Below are 17960 nucleotides of genomic sequence, written 5' to 3'. Positions count from 1 at the left end.
TTTTTCTCCACTTTTTCTCCTCTTAATCTCCACTTTTTCTCCTCTTATGCTCCACTTTTTCTCCACTTTTTCTCCACTTTTTCTCCACGTTTTCTCCACTTTTTTCTCCACTTTTTCTCCTCTTATGCTCCACTTTTTCTCCACTTTTTCTCCACTTTTTCTCCACTTTTTCTCCACGTTTTCTCCACGTTTTCTCCACTTTTTTCTCCACTTTTTCTCCTCTTATGCTCCACTTTTTCTCCACTTTTTCTCCACTTTTTCTCCTCTTAATCTCCACTTTTTCTCCACTTTTTCTCCACTTTTTCTCCACTTTTTCTCCACTTTTTCTCCACTTTTTTCTCCACTTTTTCTCCACTTTTTCTCCTCTTATGCTCCACTTTTTCTCCACTTTTTCTCCACTTTTTCTCCACGTTTTCTCCACGTTTTCTCCACTTTTTTCTCCACTTTTTCTCCTCTTATGCTCCACTTTTTCTCCACTTTTTCTCCACTTTTTCTCCTCTTAATCTCCACTTTTTCTCCACTTTTTCTCCACTTTTTCTCCACTTTTTCTCCACTTTTTCTCCACTTTTTTCTCCACTTTTTCTCCACTTTTTCTCCTCTTATGCTCCACTTTTTCTCCACTTTTTCTCCACTTTTTCTCCTCTTATGCTCCACTTTTTCTCCACTTTTTCTCCACTTTTTCTCCTCTTATGCTCCACTTTTTCTCCACTTTTTCTCCACTTTTTTCTCCACTTTTTCTCCTCTTATGCTCCACTTTTTCTCCACTTTTTCTCCACTTTTTCTCCACTTTTTCTCCTCTTATGCTCCACTTTTTCTCCACTTTTTCTCCACTTTTTCTCCTCTTATGCTCCACTTTTTCTCCACTTTTTCTCCACTTTTTTCTCCACTTTTTCTCCTCTTATGCTCCACTTTTTCTCCACTTTTTCTCCACTTTTTCTCCACTTTTTCTCCTCTTATGCTCCACTTTTTCTCCACTTTTTCTCCACTTTTTCTCCATTTTTTTCTCCACTTATTCTCCACTTTTTCTCCTCTTATTCTCCACTTTTTCTCCACTTTTTCTCCACTTTTTCTCCTCTTATGCTCCACTTTTTCTCCACTTTTTCTCCACTTTTTTCTCCACTTTTTCTCCTCTTATGCTCCACTTTTTCTCCACTTTTTCTCCACTTTTTCTCCACTTTTTCTCCTCTTATGCTCCACTTTTTCTCCACTTTTTCTCCACTTTTTCTCCTCTTATGCTCCACTTTTTCTCCACTTTTTCTCCACTTTTTTCTCCACTTTTTCTCCTCTTATGCTCCACTTTTTCTCCACTTTTTCTCCACTTTTTCTCCACTTTTTCTCCTCTTATGCTCCACTTTTTCTCCACTTTTTCTCCACTTTTTCTCCATTTTTTTCTCCACTTATTCTCCACTTTTTCTCCTCTTATTCTCCACTTTTTCTCCACTTTTTCTCCACTTTTTCTCCTCTTATTCTCCACTTTTTCTCCACTTTTTCTCCACTTTTTCTCCATTTTTTTCTCCACTTTCTCCACTTTTTCTCCACTTTTTTCTCCACTGTTTCTCCTCTTATGCTCCACTTTTTCTCCTCTTAATCTCCACTTTTTCTCCACTTTTTCTCCACTTTTTCTCCACTTTTTTCTCCACTTTTTCTCCTCTTATGCTCCACTTTTTCTCCACTTTTTCTCCACTTTTTCTCCACTTTTTCTCCACTTTTTCTCCTCTTATGCTCCACTTTTTCTCCACTTTTTCTCCTCTTAATCTCCACTTTTTCTCCTCTTATGCTCCACTTTTTCTCCACTTTTTCTCCACTTTTTCTCCTCTTATGCTCCACTTTTTCTCCACTTTTTCTCCACTTTTTCTCCTCTTATGCTCCACTTTTTCTCCACTTTTTCTCCACTTTTTTCTCCACTTTTTCTCCTCTTATGCTCCACTTTTTCTCCACTTTTTCTCCACTTTTTCTCCACTTTTTCTCCACTTTTTCTCCACTTATGCTCCACTTTTTCTCCACTTTTTCTCCACTTTTTTCTCCACTTTTTCTCCTCTTAATCTCCACTTTTTCTCCACTTTTTCTCCACTTTTTCTCCACTTTTTCTCCACTTTTTCTCCACTTTTTTCTCCACTTTTTCTCCACTTTTTCTCCTCTTATGTTCCACTTATTCTCCACTTTTTCTCCACTTTTTCTCTACTTTTTCTATGGTCGGTCTACCCATTAGCTCTGCCATGCATAGTGTAGCTCTACACCTACTGCACATGTTACTTTATGATTGACATCTCTTTCGTACCAGAGCTGTCTAAGTCTACTCTGACCCCATATTTGTCATTACTATATTGTCCTTGTACTGTATTATGACATTTGTATCATGTGTTTCATTTCTTGCTGTGTTGCAATTTTTTTGCTGCATCCCAATTGTACCTCTACATTGTTCGAGTTTATGTTATTGTTCTCTCACTCTTATGTGATACTGATTATTGTCATTTTTCATGATTACATGCAGATAAGTCCAATCTGACGAAGGCTCAGGCCGAAACGTCATTTGTAACTTGTTTTGGACAAAAACATATATGCTTATGAAAAAAAAATTTTCTTAATACGGACCAATAAAGAGTGATTTTGCATTACTATCCGTTGTGACTTACTGACTTAGTCTGGGAGATATAGAGTGCCGAGGTTACTCACTAATTTTATCTATTATTACCTCTGAGCACCTATATACCAGTGAGCAGAGCTTCCTCTACAGTAGTTCTCCTGATTAGGCATGCCCTTACCTCATGAGCAGGGCATTGCAGCTTTGGTAGCAACCATTACGACATGGACTCTGCTGCTGTGGACCCGGGGAGAGTGAGTGCAGATTCATTGCACCCACACTCCTCACATGAAGGGTCCGCACTCCTAGAAAATGGGGGATACGTTCCCTGAGTGTCTCCCCCCCATATTCTAGACGGTCCAGAGTCGTCGTGGGACCCCTTTATTTTTTTTCTTACAATAAATTGGTGAAAGAGGAAATGTTTTGGGGACTGTTTTTTCAAATAAATTTCTTTTGTCGATTTTTTGTTTTTGTTAGTACTGACAGTTTATGATGTTGGGTATCTAATAGACGCCATGACATCATAAACTGCTGGGCTTGATCTCAGGTGACTTTACAGCTAGTATCAACCCGATTTATTACCCCGTTTGCCACTGCACCAGGGCACGGGATGAGCTGGGGTGAAGCGCCAGGATTGGGGCATCTAGTGGATGCGCCACGTCTGGGGTGCCTGCGGCCTGCTATTTTTAGGCTGTGAAGGCCCAATAACTATGGACCTTCCCACCCTGAGAATACCAGACCACAGCTGTCCGCTTTACCTTGGCTGGTGATCCAATTTGGGGGGTCCCCTACTTTTATTGTGTAATTATTAATATTTATAAAATAATTATAAAAAAGAGCCTGAGGGGACCTCCACATTGGATCCCCAACCACGGTAAAGCTGCCAGCTGTGGTTTTCAGGCTACAGCCGTCTGCTTTACCCTAGCTGGCTATCAAAAATGGGGGGACCCAACGTAATTTTTTTTTTTTAACTATTTTTTAAATAGAAAAAATTAATGGGCTTCCCTGTATTTTGATTGCCAACCAAGGTAACGGCAGGCAGATGGGGGTGGCAACCCATAGCTGTCTGCTTTATCTGCGCTGAGAATCAAAAATACCGCGGAGCGCTACGTCATTTTTTTAAAGATTTATTTTTACAGCACTGTGATGTCCAGCAATCAAAATACAGGGAAGCCCATTTTATTTTTAGTTATTTAAATAAATAATTAAAAAAAATATATGTTAGCTCCCACTGCATTTTTTGTATTGCTAGCTAAGGGTAATCCAAGCAGCTACTGGCTGCTAACCCCCACTGCTTGGTGTTACCTTCACTGGCAATGGAAAATCCAGGGAAGCATTTTTTTTTTTTTTGCCAAAAAGCTACAAAAAAAGGACGTGAGCTTCGCCATATTTTTGTATGCTAGCCAGGTATAGCAGGCAGGTGCTGGAAGAGTTGGATACAGCGCCAGAAGATGGCGCTTCTATGAAAATGCCATTTTCTGAGGTGGCTGCAGACTGCAATTCGCAGCAGTGGGGCCCAGAAAGCTCAGGCCAACCGGTGGTGCGGATTCCAATCCCAGCTGCCTAGTTGTACCTGGCTGGACACAAAAATGGGGCAAAGCCTACGTCATTTGTTTTCTAATTATTTCATGAAATTCATGAAATAATAAAAAAAGGGCTTCCCTTTATTTTTGGTTCCCAGCCGGGTACAAATAGGCAACTGGGGGTTGGGGGCAGCCGTACCTGCCTGCTGTACCTGGCTAGCATACAAAAATATGGCGAAGCCACATAATTTTTTCAGGGGGCAAAAAACTTCTGCATACAGTCCTGGATGGAGTATGCTGAGCCTTGTAGTTCTGCAGCTGCTGTCTGTCTGTATGGAGAAGAGCAGACAGCAGCTGCAGAACTACAAGGCTCAGCATACTCCATCCAGGACTGTATGCAGAAGTTTTTTGCCCACCAAAAAAATGACGTGGGCTTCGCCATATTTTTGTATGCTAGCCAGGTACAGCTGGCAGCCACGGGCTGCCTCCAACCCCCAGTTGCCTATTTGTACCCGGCTGGGAACCAAAAATATAGGGAAGCCCGTTTTTTTTAATTATTTCACTTATTTCATGAAATAATTAAAAAACAAATGACGTGGGCTTCGCCCTATTTTTGTGTCCAGCCGGGTACAACTAGGCAGCTGGGGATTGGAATCCGCAGCACAGGTTAGCCCGAGGTTTGTGGGCGCCTCTGCTGCGGATTTCAGTCCGCAGCCGTCCCAGAAAATGGCGCTCTCATAGAAGCGCCATCATCTGGCGCTGTATCCAACTCTTCCAACAGCCCTGGAGCCGGGTGGCTTGTTGGGTAATCATGAGTTAATACTGGCTTTGTTTTACCAGCCAGTATTAAGCCAGAGATTCTTAATGTCAGGCACGTTTGACCCGGCCATTAAGAATCTCCAATAAATGGTTAAAAAAAGACACCACACAGAGAAAAAATACTTTAATAGAAATAAATACACAGACACATTAGAGACTCCATCTTTATTACCCCTGTCAGCCCTCCACGATCCTGCTCTTCTGTCTTCTTTCTTTCTAGTGTAGTAGTAGTGACGATTGTAGTGAGGGGCATCACTTGGGGCTGGGGAACCTCCATCCTAACTACAATGCTCACTACAATCGGGAAGCAGCGTGCAGCCTTCACTCCGTGAGTGATCACTGCTGGCTGCTAGCGGTAACGTTGACAGACGCGTTACCATAGCAACGGTGCTCCCGGAGCCGCGGTTAGCGGTGACGTCACCGCTAACTGCGTTGCTATGGCAACGGTGATCTCCGTTAATGACCGGCTGTGTCAGCCGGTCCCTAACGGAACGGGGAGTCGACCGTGTGCTAGAGCATGTCGCCGGTACACGGCGATACACATATGTGCACCGTGTACCGGAGAGATGCACTCGCAGGTCCTACATGACGTGTCATAGTCATGTGACCAGTCTGTAGCCAATGAGATAATAGCCACGTGACTGGTCACATGGCTATTTTGACGTCACGATAGGTCCTGCTTCTCTGCTGGCAGTGCAGGTCACCGGGAGGATTCAGCGATCATCGGATGGAATAGCGGCAGGAGACAGAGTGCAGAAGGGATCGCGAGGACCGGTAAGTGTTATGGCAATGTTTATTAACTGTTTGTGTACATTTATAATGCATTTTTATGTGTTTGTGATTGCCTCCCATTATAGCCTATACGTTCGAGTTCGGTTCGTCGAACGTTCGACGAACCGAACTCGAACGGGACCCCCGTTCGGCGAACCGGCCTCGAGCCGAACCGGGACCGGTTCGCTCATCTCTAGACAGGAGATGACTTGGTGGGGCAGAGTGTGGCGGTGCAGATAGCGCTGTCAGATGTACAAACACTTTGCAGACGTAGGTCGGTTGAACCAGTAGGCATGTTTATTGTACACTTCTTCCAAACACAGAGGCAATAAACAGATGACTTCACAACGCTTGCTGGGGAAAAACCTTTTCTGGACGTCTCCTCTAGTGGGGATGTGCCCGGCTACTCTACTTCGCCTAGGCTCCCACTCCGGCTAACACAGACTGGACCCACACCAATACTGCTTCACACTTGAGGAAACTTCTTCTTTCTGTTGCTTTCCTGTTCACCCAGCTCCCACACTCTGCCCCTTCTGCTGCTTCTCTCCCGTCCCGGACTCAACTGCCTTCAACACACACTCCCTTCCCCTGCTACTGCCGGCTCCTCCTCCCTCCTGTACAGTTTCTATGGGGACAGCCGTCCCACCCGGCCACTAGGGGAACCCACTAAAACAGTAAAACATTTTTATTAAATAACATCAATTTTTAACAACTCTCAGGGGGACACTGCACCTCCTTGTAAGGGGTCTGCCCACCCCTTACACAATCTTGCGATCATATCGCAGCTGCGGAAAAGAAGGAGGGAGTACTTTCTCCCCATCTCCTCTGCTGCCTATCTCTGTGTACATCGCACTGCAGTCGGATGACATGCGAGTGCAGTGCCATGTTTGACATGTTCCCATAGACTTGTATGGGGGTGCGTGAGCCGAGAATCACTACCAAACGCAGCAGCCTGCAATTCATTTCTCAGGCCAATATGGCATGAGAAATCAATCGCAGATGAACAATGAACCATAGTTTTGCACTGGTGTGAGTGCAGTCCAATGTTTTATCGGATTGCACTCGTCTGTGCAAAATGCAAGTGGAACCACACCCTTAGTAAGCTTTGTGTTCATCATGTATTTGTTTCAGAAGTTCTCTCAGCTTTCAGTCATCTCGGCAAACTCCTGTTTTTTTCTAAAATCTACATTTGCTTATTTACTTCGTAGTTCGGACTCGCGCTAACCATTTGTTTTCTTTAAGCATAACAAACTCTTCTTTGCTGCTGTTCACATTACAAAAACTGCTGCAATAAACTGTATCTACTCTACAAACTGTTTTTCCTTTAGATCAATACCTGCAGTGGCTATCTGTTTGCTTATTAACTCTTCTACTGCTGTAATCATAATTAACTCTGTTCTTTAGAACTGCCCTTAATTTTCAATATTTCTGCATGCTAGATATCAGCTTCTAGGCTAAATCCTGATTGATGACAAAATATTCTTGCCTAATCAATGCTGGGAGTTTATCACAATTTTTGTGTTGTTTTGTCCATTCACTTTTTGAGAATTGACCACAAGTTTACAATGTGATTGTAATTAGGGAAGTTTCCTGGCACTGGAAGCACAATTTGTCACGTCCCCACCGGAGTCCACTCCTATGACTTCTGCTTCGATCACCAGGCATTGCTGTGGATAGTGCTGGTGATAGGAGAGGAGTCGGTGCCAGTGGCTCTGGTGGGCGCAGGCTCCGCTCATTAACTAGGCTGGGTTTCCCTGGAACCTGCAGTACCACTGGCTGACTGTAGGTGGCGTGTGTCTTCCAGCTGAAGTTAGCACCAGTCAGCTACAGCCAATGGGAAGACACCACACCCTTCTAATTCCGCCTCCTGTCTGCTGGTCACTGCTAGAGATAGTTCTGACTTCCTGCTTCCTGGTCTGTTTTGTATGGTGATTCCTGTGTTTTGACTTCTGCCTGTTCTCTGAGTAACTTCCTGCCTGCCGTTTTTGTACCTTACTGCCCAATCTGGATTTAACTTCTGCCTGGTTTTCTGATTTACGTCTTTGCCTGCTTCATTTTGTCCCTGTTCTGCATTTCCTGGTTTGACCCTGCCTGACTACTACTCACATCGGACTGCAGCCTACCACAGGTAGTGATCTCCAGGGCCCTGTGTATTCCAAATCCCTGTATAGGGGATAAAGGGTTTCAGGGTTCTAGAGGTCCTGCTTTGTGAGCGGCTTTCCTCTAGCCTGTCCGTTACAGCCAGTCTGAGTCTGTGGTTCCAGGCAGGCGTTACACAATTTCAATGTTAGTTCAGCAAGCCACTTAGTTATCACTTCTGCTTTATGACATAGTGTTCCATCATACTTGAAAAAGCATTTTTCATCAACAAATTGTTGCTAGATCATTGGGAAAAGTTGCTCTTGGAGGATGTTTGGATATCATTCTTTTTTCATGGCAGAATTCCTATGCAAAATTTTGAGTGTGCCCACACCTGAATGCTTTAAGGATTCTTTACTGTTTCCATGACAAAGGACTTAAGACAGAGCTCACTTTTTCTTCTCTTGAGAGTCATTCTTCAAAATGTCCCAAATAGTTTGAAGTGAACTTCATCACAGAAAATAATTTAACTTCAGTCCTCCGTAGTCCAATTCCTTTACTTGTTGAGGTATTTCTTTTTAGAGAAGTGATTTTTTTTTTATTTCCTGCCCTTAACACCTGGCCAGCATCTAAAATACTTTGCCTCACTGTGCGTGCAGATGCACTAATAGCTACCTATGTAGGGGCCATTATACTATTTGAAGGGCTTTGTGATGGCCATTATATTGTTTGCAGGACTATATGGAGGCCATTTATACTTTTAACAAGGCTATGTGGGATCCATTATGCTATATGAGGTGCTATTATACTCTTTGGAGGGCTATGTAGTGGATATTTTACTGTTTGGAGGACTATATTAGGGCTATTATATTATTTGGAGGACTGTGTGGGGTCCTTTATATTCCTTGGAGGGCTATACGGACCTCATACTGTTATGAGGGCAGTATGGAGACCGTTAGTGCATTTGAAGGGCTATGAGGGGGCCATTATACAGTTTACAGAGTTATGTGAGGGGGTCATTATAATATTTGCAGGGCTATGTGTGGGTCATTCTGTTTGGAGGGCTATAAGGAGTCATTATAATATTTTGAGGGCTATGCATGGGTTATTATACTCTTTAGAGGGCTATACAGAGCTCATTATACTGTGTGTAGGGCAGTATGGAGACCATTATAATATTTGAAGGGCTATATGGGAGCCAATAAATGATTTGCAGGGCTATATGTGAGCTGTTATAATATTTGCAGGTCTATGTGGGTGCCATTAGACTGTTTGGAGAGCTACAATCATTCTATTTTCATGACTATGTGGAGGCCATTATGCTGTTTACAGGGCTATATGGGGGTCATTATACTTATTTGGGTGCTATTATACTGTTTAAAGGGCTATATGGAAGCCTATTATGCTATTTGGAAGGTTACGTGGAGGCCATTTATACTGTAAACAGGCAATTATCCAGTGTGGAAGTTTGTATGGGGACCATCATACTGTGTGGAGTGTTGTGGTGTCCATCATACTGTTTTGAGGGCTAGTGAGGGTCATTCTATTGTTTTGAGGGCTAATGAGGGTCATTATACTGTAAGCAATCAATTATACAGTGTGGAAGTTTGTGTAGGTTCCATCATACTGTGCTGAGTACTGTGTGGGCCATTGTAATGAGGGCTATATAGGAGCTGTGAAGCCCCCGCTCACCTGCAGGTCGCCTCAGAGTCTTCACGTGCTGGGAATTTTTTGGCAACAGGTAGGTCAGGTTAACTTCAATAGGAATCGTGACGCCACTCTTGGTAATTGCGGTCAGGGGATGACCGCCACTGCAGTTTAGAGAGCTTCTGGGGCTGATGGTAAATGCAGTCTGATGTCATGCCTCCCAAGAGTGAGGCTGGCCCCAGGGGCTCAGGTATAAGTGTGTAGTACCACAGGTCGCAGAAGAACTCATACACAGGCAGCAATGTCTTTCAGGGTTTTTACTCACTTTTTGCTGGTAGAGTGAGACAACCCGGGCGATGTTATGATGAACCAGGTGGAATCGGGTATCCATCAGGCTAATATAGGGGTGACTGTCAACTCGCCTTCCTAGCCCTTCTTGTTTCGTATAACCCCTGACTTGGAGTGCTGCGGGAATCACCCAGGGAAGTTGCAACTGCCTTTCTCCCCTTTCTGGCCCGTTTGCTGGCAGTGTGGACCAAGTAAAGAACTGGCTGTGGAGACACGGGGGTCAGTGATTGCTCTTGTCCGCTGGCCCGGCCGCCTTTAGAAAGACAGCATGGCCCAGGTCTCATCCAAACTGAACGCCGACCTCCTAAACAATGGACGGAACACTACTCAGACAACACAGGATGTGGGAATCACAATATTAAGACTTTATTGGATCCCCAAACAATTAATGGCACATAGCACATAACCAGCAAAACACACAAATGTAACAGGCAGCAGAGTCTCACCCTTCCGCTGGCTCACCAGGGATTTACAATGTCCGTGTTTCAGAGCTTCCACGGCTACTTACTCCAATCCAGCAGCACCCCGCTTTTGGCGGGCACCCACCGAGAATGGAATAACGCCAGATTTAGGAAGCTGGCTGAGGTCCCCAAAGTCTGTAGCCAGGTGACCAAATTGTTCCAACCTAGGTTTCTTCCTTAAGTAGTCTCTGGTATGATGAGATAATATAATCCTGGCAGCCGGAGTAAAAATCCCTAGTCTGTGGTATGGTCTCCAATCGGAATCGAAGTCCCTAGTTTGAAGCTATGTAGCCAAGTGATCCTCTAGTCGGAGCCAAAGTCCCTAGACTGAGTCCACAAGGCATCCTGGTTCTGATCCCCTAGCCAGCTCCTAAGAGCTTAGACAGGATCATGCAACATCCTGGTGACTCCAAGAAGTCACCTTTTATAGCCATAAACTTCCCTTAAGCCTGCTTTACACACTGCAATGTATCTTACAATGTGTCGGCGGGGTCACGTTGTAAGTGACGCACATCCGGCATCGTAAGGTACATTGCAGTGTGTGACAGGTATGTGCGATTGCGATTGAACGTTAAAACGTTCATCGCATACACATCATACCTTTCTCTAGAATTGCACGTCAGATTGTTCATCGTACCCGGGGTAGCACACATTGCAGTGTGTGACACCCCGGGAACGATGAACAGATCTTACCTACGTCCTGCGGCTCCCGGCCCACAATGCGGAAGGAGGTGGGCAGGATGTTTACGTCCCGCTCAGCTCCGCCCCTCCGCTTCTATTTGCCGGCTGCCACGTGACGTCGATGTGACGCCGAACGTCCCTCCCACTCCAGGATGTGGATGTTCGCCGCCCACATCGAGGTCGTATGGAAGGTAAGTACGTGTCACGGGGGTTAATCGTTTGTGCGGCACGTTCAACAAATTGAATCTGCCACACATACGATGGGGGCGTTGAAAATCGCATATGATATCGTATGTGAAATTGCAACGTGTAAAGCAGGCTTTAGGATAAACTTTGCCCTTATCAGATTGGTTGTACAAGGTTGCTTCTCTAAAGCTTGCTTTACACGCTGCAATGTATCTTGCAATGTGTCGGCGATGTCACGTCATAAGTGACGCACATCCGGCATCGTAAGTTACATTGCAGTGTGTGACAGGTACGTGCAATTGCGATTGAACGTTAAAACGTTCATCACATACACATCGTACCTTTCTCTAGAATTGCATGTCAGATTGTTCATCGTACCCGGGGCAGCACACATCGCAGTGTGTGACACCCCGAGAACGATGAACAGATCTTACCTACGTCCTGCGGCTCCTGGTCCACAATGCGGAAAGAAGGAGGTGGGCGGGATGTTTATGTGCCGCTCATCTCCGCCCCTCCGCTTCTATTGGCCGGCTACCGCGTGACGTTGATGTGACGCCGAACGTCCCTCCCACTCCAGGAAGTGGATGTTCGGCGCCCACATCGAGGTCGTATGGAATGTAAGTACGTGTGACGGGGGTTAATCGTTTGTGCGGCACGTTCAACAAATTGAACGTGCCCCACATACTATGGGGGCGTTGCAAATCGCATACGATATCGTATGCGAAATTGCAACGTGTAAAGCAGGCTTTATTGGATGAATTTCAAGCTGTATTCAAATATCCATAGACAAGGTTGATACAGGTAAATTACATCACATCTAACAATTCACTTAGTAATACAATGGGAAGTTCGCATAATTGAGTTATCTGGGTGTCTGGCCTTTAGTGGCCAACACAATTACTTGAGTCAACAAGAGCCTTGTAAAAACAATGAGGGGCTTATCCCCAGTCTATAAACAAACTATCTTCATGTCTGGCTGAATTTTAAGAAATGTAACCCCTGCTAGGCATTGACAGGGTCCATGTCGTCACACTGGCTTCTTGCCCGTTCCCACTTATGGGCCCCCTCGTTCGTTGCTGCTGATTCTGCGGACTCTGTGATGGTTGGTGTGGGACTTGTTGTCCACCCCACCGGCAGGTTTAGTAGTTAGTTAATCTTGAGCCTACTTCAGGAACCTGTTTCCCCTGCGTGCCTAGTCCTCCAGAAGTCTCCGTACACGACCAGCTGGTTCCCTTCAGCGTCCTCCAGACTAGCTGATTTTCCCCAGCGTCTTTCCTTCCAACTTCTGTGACTGAACTCCCCCGCCAGCAGCCACTACAGGTGCAGGTTATGACTAGTGTCCTGCTTTTTAGCTCTACACTTCAGACTCGGCTGCTCCACTCCTTCTCCTCTGACTGCCACTGCACACTCCCCATCTCCAGTCCCACTACCCACCACTAGCTGGGATTCGAGGGCTACACCCCCTTCCTGGGTCTGCCCAGGAGTCCCCTCTAAGCTGTGTGTGTGTTCTGGGTACTTTGTGTCTGTGCGTACACACTCTACTCAGCCTTTGGGATTACCTGTTTGTACTGACCCAGCATGGGCGCCACAGAGCCATTATACTGTTTGGTGGGCTACTGGAGGCCATTATGTTGTGTGTGGGCCATTATACAGTGTGGAGGGTTATATGGTGTCCGTAATAGTGTATGGATTGCCATTATTCAGTATGGAAGTCCATTATACTGTATGGAAGGCTGTGTAGGGGTCATCATATTGTGTGGAGGGCTGTGTTGGGGTTACTGTGGGGGCATCATACTTTGGGGTCACTATATTTTGCGGGTGAGGGGATACTGTAGGGTCATCAGGTCATCATATTGTGTGTGGGGGGATATTGTGGAGAGAGTCATTGTGAATGTATCATACTGTGTTTGGGGACACTTTTGTAAGTATCATACTGTATACTGGCCATGAAAGAAGCATATTAATATGTGGGAACACTAAGAGGCTTGAATAGAAAGAAAATTACTTTGGGTGCAAAGGTGTGAGATATCCTCTTCTGTGACACCACAGAATATTTATTTTTTTTATGGAGGGCCTAATTAGGACTTTTCCTATGGGGCCCTTTTTATTTGATATTTCTGATGTGGGCTATGTGCTTATGTGAAGTGTATGGTGTATATGTAATATATCCACAGTGCTTTATTGAAGTGTGCTCTGTACTTAACACCTTAATGGCCACTGTAAAAGATGTATTAACAAAAAAATATATACATTATTGGTATTGTTGCATCTGGAATGACACAAACTATAAAATTGCCTTGTTATTTATTTTGTATGGAAAACAGTCCAAAATAATAACAAACAACATGTCCAAATATCACTTTTTCATCACACTGACACATATAAGGTGAATTAATATCGACCAAAACGTCATGTGTTAAAAGAAGATGGTGAAAAATGAAAACACTAAACTGTCTCGCAAAAAACAAACGCTTATATGGCTCATTCAGCAAAAAAATAAAAAAAAAGCTACAGCTATCAGAATATGGCAATGCAAAAATTATAATTTCTGCAAGTTATTGTTTATTGTGCGTAAAAGTAGCAAATAGATGCAAAAATATCGAGTATGGTTATTTGGCCCAGAATGGGACAGTGGTCCAATATGTGAGCACACACTAAAAAATAATGAAAAAACTCAATATAAACAACCAAAATACTATATCATGTTCCTATACAATAGAACCCTCAGTATTCACAGGTACTATAGATGAGAAAATAGGAAGAATCTCACCCATTCTTTGCATCTTGAGGTACATCAAAGTCTCCTCTGTATGAGTCTTTTCATTTTCAAACTGTCACTGACCCTATAAATCCCTAGGAGAGCTAACTTCTTCTGTTACCCCAATAGCTTCCGCCCTGACAAGGGCAGACCACATCTAACCCTCTCTTGGAACCCCTATACCATTCCTAGCCTCGTCCCGATGCATTTCATCATATTCGAATCATCAGGGGACTCCGGTGTTTCAATAGAGGTAAGAGGTCCTTTGCCCAAGCTCCCAGGTATGCATGGTTAGTACCACTAGCAACTAACTAATTTTCACTATATGAGTGAACCTAACCATGGAAAACTAAGCTGTAATGCCTTGCACATGAGGTAAGAGACATTTCTATATCAGGAGCACTATACTATATTTTTTAATTGGAGGTAATTACTAATAGTATTATTATACCTATGTGTCGCCCTGGGCAAGCCAGGGGACACAGGTCACACACCACCACACCCCACACTTCAGGTAGGCACATCACAGCTAACCAGAAATCCTTGTTGCCTTCCTCCAGGAGTCTGATGATGCACACCAGGGGGTGGGCCAGGCGGTTGGCTCCGCCCACCAAGGAGCTCACAGCTCTGGAGGCAGGAAGTAACCAGGCAGATAGCTCAGGGACGAGCTTGAGTAAACAGCAGAGTTCAGCTCAGGGAGGAGAGGAGCTAAGAAAGTGAAAGTGAAAGTAGTAAAGTAGGAAAGCAAGTGAAGTGACAGAAGAGAAAGAAGCCTGAAGGGTCCAGCTTTGTTTAGGGCCAGATCAGCAAGGTCAGCAACGGCGGTGACTGTCTGGAGGGGGACCGTTTGGAAGTTCCTGGAAGGACCCCGTTGGCTGTGTGCCCGGTGGTCTGGAGCAGTGTTCCGAAGGACAGTCAGCACCAGGGCAGGGGCTTCTCGGACCCCGGCAAGGCTAGGAGTCGCCAGATTTGCCAAATCCGTCAGTGACGGGGGCGCAGCTCCCCCAACAACCAAGTCCCGAGTGAAGGCAACAGCCCAACCTGAACCGGGGAGACACCGCCACCGCCAGGGCACCAGTTTCCCCAGGGCCAGCGCCTGCGGGCAAAGTGTAGAGCTCCTCCGGCCCAGATTGCAGCCGGGGAGCGGGTAACCGGAGGGAGTCCACCGCTACCACAAGTCAAACAAAGGTGCAAGGAAGAGGGACATCACCGTCACCTACCGGGAGTGCAGGTGCAGCCGTCTGTGGGACCGTCCTACCAGCCGTTGGTTTACCGTACAAACTGTGTCCGTGTGTCAGGCTGAGTGAGTACCATAGTGCCGCAAGGCACAGCGCTGCCCCCGCGTCCCTGCGCCCTCCAGGCCCTACACTATACATCTCATCACTGGGCCCCGGGATCACCAACCCCTACCCACGGAGGGGCAACACAACACCTGGCTGCTCCGCATCACCATCCCCGGGACCCCCACACTGAGCAGCGGTGGTGCAATTACCACAACCGTGGGTGGCGTCACGAACTATAACAATCCCCACACCCAACAAACACCCCCCTTTCACTCACGGGCGAGGAGTGTCACTCGAGACACCTCGGGATCCGGCCCACCGCTCGAGCCACCACTGAGCAGCTGCCGGACCTGAGCAGAAGGGGTGAGCGCGGTGTTCTGACACCCTCCTCCCCGCCCGCGACAACTTGGCGTCACGAACAGGATCTTACCGCTCTGCCGTCAGGTAGAGGTGCGCCTTGTTACCGCCGGAGGCATCCGGCAGAAAAATTTCAGAAGCCGCCATCTTTGGCGCGAAAAGTTCCCGCTCGAGCGTCTTCTCGAGCAGTAGAAGCGCGAGGCCAAAACTCCGCCCCGAGAGAGGAGGGGCCGGAAAGAGCTAAGGGGGACGGAAACAAGATGTCTGCGCCCGACGGAGCCGCTGGAGGAGCGGTGGTCGCAGCCGCGGCGGCACCCGCGGATGGGAATGGGCCTGCCCAGGTCCCGGTCGTACCGGCGGGAGGTGCCGCGGCCCCCGCGTTTGCTCAGGTCATGCCGTTTTCCTTGCCCTATGCGCCCGGAGCTGCCTGGCTACCGCGGTATGACGGGAAACCGGATGCCCTACAGGCCTTCCGGAAAAAGCTTAACCCGTTGCTAGAGCTGTATCCCCTGACTGATAAGCAACTTGCAGCGATAGTGCTAGGCCAGTTAACCGGTGCGGCGGAGCAGGAGGCGGAGACCTGGGCCGAGGGGGACCGGCTCTCTGTAGCCACCATCTTCGAGAAGCTACAGACTGCCTTCGAGACCCGGACTGAAGCTGAGCTGAGAATGCAGTTTTACCAGTGCCGGCAACGAGCTGGAGATAGCATTCGGGACTATGCTCTACGTCTGCAGACCGCCCTCCGCACGCTGAAGCGGGTGAACTCTATTAATGAGGCGGATAGCAACAAGATGTTAGTGGAGCAATTTGCGCAGGGGATGAGGTCCCCTGAGGATCGTAAACAACTCCGGCTGTGGGCCCTGGAACACCCTGATGTGGACTTTGCTGTGTTAAAGGAGCGGGCTATCAAGGCACTACAGCCCCCAGCTGCTGAAGTCCTGGAACCCGTCCCGTGGCCCTTCGAGACAGCTCCCGTTGTGGCGGCCCCAGCCAAACCAACCTCCTTAATACCTGCAGCCCCGAGCAGCACCGTGGAAGAACTGGCAGCCCAGGTCCGTCGCCTGGACGGAGACCTTGCCAAGATCCTTGCTGCGCTACAACCTCTGACCAGATCTCAGCCTCCAGCGCAGATACAGCTTGCTGACAGTCCCGAAGATGTTCCCTGGATGCAGCGGAGAAGCGCTAACAACCCGCGGAGCAGACCCCCAATCTGCTACAAGTGCCGTAAGCCGGGCCATTATTACCGACAGTGCCCGTTAAACGAGCAACCCCTGGGGCCCCGGGCCAATCCTCAGGAGTAGAACACCGTGGCCCCCCGGACTGGCGAGACCGATATGTCGGGGCCCGCCCTATCATCCCCGCGGCTGTGGACGGCATACCAGTGATGGCTCTCTTGGACACTGGATCACAGGTAACTACCATACCGTACACGTTGTATCGGCAGTATTGGGCCACAGACGAGCTGGCGCCTCCAGACAATAGTATAAATTTGATTGCCGCTAATGGACTTCCATTGACCCAGGTGGGGTATAAACAAGTGGCTATGACAGTGGGGCAAGCTGAACTGCAACACCAGGGTATGATTGTGATCATGAATGAACCCAGTGATCATAACCCGAAAATAGTGCTGGGAACCAATGTGATGGAACACTGCATGGCTGATGTGTTGAACCTATTGCAACAGCTAGCCGCCACAGCGGCGGGGAGCCGGCAGAGGGCTGTGCAGCGTGAGATCCGCGCCCTGATTTACCGCCAGCATGTAAGCTCAACCGGAGGGGAGATTGGTGGAGTGCGAGTGATGGATGTTGCTCCATTGACTGTGCCCCCTAGGAGTGAGATGATGATCTGGTGTAGGGCAGCAGTAGGGGCTCAGGGGCGTGACTACCCTGCGATGATGGAGCCCATGCCCTCCGAACACTGGCCCACTGTAGTGGCCGCCCGAGGGGTGGTAGATGTGAAGAAAGGGAGAGTGCCCGTGAGAGTGTTGAACTGTGGGGAGGAAGAAGTCAGGCTTCCCCGGTATGCCACCATTGCCAAGCTGCTCACCCTGGACCCCCACACTATCCATGAAGCCAGTCCATCCACACTCCCACCTACCCCCAGCACTTCCCCACCCCAGGGGGACACAAAGGAGTGGCACCAACAGCTACATGTAGGCACTGATGATACCCCTACACATCACAGGGCCGGGGTACACAGGGTGGTGCAGGAGTACGAACAGGTTTTCAGTAAGCACCCCCTAGACTTTGGGCGGATCAAGGGGGTCCAACACCACATTCCCACAGGTGAACATCCCCCTATCAAAGAGAGGTATAGACCTATTCCCCCTGCACATTACCAGTGTGCCAAAGATATGTTGAGGAATATGAAGGAGGCAGGGGTTATTCGGGACAGCTGTAGTCCCTGGGCCGCTCCGTTGGTACTGGTCAAGAAGAAGGATGGTACCATGCGGATGTGTGTGGACTA

The sequence above is a fragment of the Anomaloglossus baeobatrachus genome, chromosome 1 (assembly GCF_048569485.1).
Source record: "Anomaloglossus baeobatrachus isolate aAnoBae1 chromosome 1, aAnoBae1.hap1, whole genome shotgun sequence".
Classification (NCBI taxonomy): Eukaryota; Metazoa; Chordata; class Amphibia; order Anura; family Aromobatidae; genus Anomaloglossus; species Anomaloglossus baeobatrachus.
The sequence above is the reverse complement of the archived record's forward strand: the minus strand, read 5'-3'. Positions refer to the sequence as shown.